Source organism: Egretta garzetta, unplaced genomic scaffold (assembly GCF_000687185.1).
Source record: "Egretta garzetta isolate BGI_Z169 unplaced genomic scaffold, ASM68718v1 scaffold912, whole genome shotgun sequence".
Classification (NCBI taxonomy): domain Eukaryota; kingdom Metazoa; phylum Chordata; class Aves; order Pelecaniformes; family Ardeidae; genus Egretta; species Egretta garzetta.
The window spans coordinates 343,936-345,173 of NW_009258882.1; the positions used below are offsets into that span (position 1 = coordinate 343,936).

General features: G+C 52.8%; 1 protein-coding gene across 1 annotated transcript in view; it reads left to right on the top strand.

Annotated features, from left to right (window-relative positions):
* Positions 1-1,238, top strand: part of LOC104121810 (microtubule-associated protein 4) — a 163,549-nt gene that overhangs the window by 148,534 nt on the left and 13,777 nt on the right. The gene's annotated exons all lie outside the window — the stretch shown is intronic.

Sequence of the window (1,238 nt, forward strand, 5' to 3'; positions counted from 1 at the left end):
CGGCCAGCGCCCATGGCCGGCTCATGGCCAGCTTTTCATCCACCAGTGCCCCCAAGTCCCTCTGGGCAGGGCTGCTCTCCATCCTTTCCTCCCCCAGCCTGTATGGATCCCGGGGGTTGCCCTGACCCAGGGGCAGGACCTTGCACTTGGCCTTGTTGAACCTCATGATAGAGCAGCTTCTAAGTGAACAACTTCTTATTGTCTTCAGAAAGAAGGTTTTTCATTTTCTCCACGAGGTGCTCTGTGGCAGAGCTTTCTGGGCACGTAGGTGCCGGCTGGTGGTCGCTGACACTATTGGGAGGGGTGAGCCTCTTAACATCGCTACCAAACCCCCCAGATTTTTCCCATGGAAAGTTATAACGTCCACTTCATAGGGGGTTAGACCAGACAACTGTCAGGTCCTTCCAGGGCAAATTATCCTGTGTTTGTAGGAAATGAAAGCTCTCCAGGGAGTTAGACAAGAAGTTAATTCTGGAATAGGGGGACTTTTCATCCACCTGGAGGTGGAGGAGGAATTTTAAAAGTGTCAGAAACAGGGCTCTGTACAAGGCACTTGGTCCAGGTGTCGGAGATATTTTTTGAGAAAAAAAACCTGAAACCTGTGACATTTTGCCTCCACCTTTGTCCTACCCCAGAGAAGATGCTTCTCCCCAAAGTCAAACTGATGTCCACAAGCACCATGCGAGAACATCTGGCTCATTCACTTGCCAGAAGGTCATTTACTGAGTCGTGAATATCTCATGATTTCATGATGGCATCACCGAGCGCTTTGCTTTGAAGGCTTTCTATCAAGCCACGGGTAGGATGAGGTTAAGGGAAATAACAGTGGAAAGGAAACAGCTTCCCCACCCCTGGTGTTCTCCCTTTGAGAATGATAGCTTCTTTGGGCAGTTTGTTCCACCTGGCCGCAATGATCCTGGTGTCCCATTCTCGGCGGGGGGGAAGGAGTGTGGTGAGGAGGCTGCACACAAAGCCAGATGTGCAATGTGGGTCAGTCTGCCTGGCGAAGAGGGTAGAGAGGAAAGGTTGGAGCTGGTGGCAGGTCTCTGGCCCAGCAAGGGGTTGGCTGAGTAGAACTGTGAGATGACGTCTGTCCTGGTGACCGTCTGGACCTGCCCAGGCAATGGCCCATGTCTTCATAGAATCCCAGAATGGTTTGGGCTGGCAAAGCCCTTTAAGCTCCCCCAGCCCAACCGCTCCCCTACCCCTGCCATCCCACCCCCAAACCCCGGCCCTCA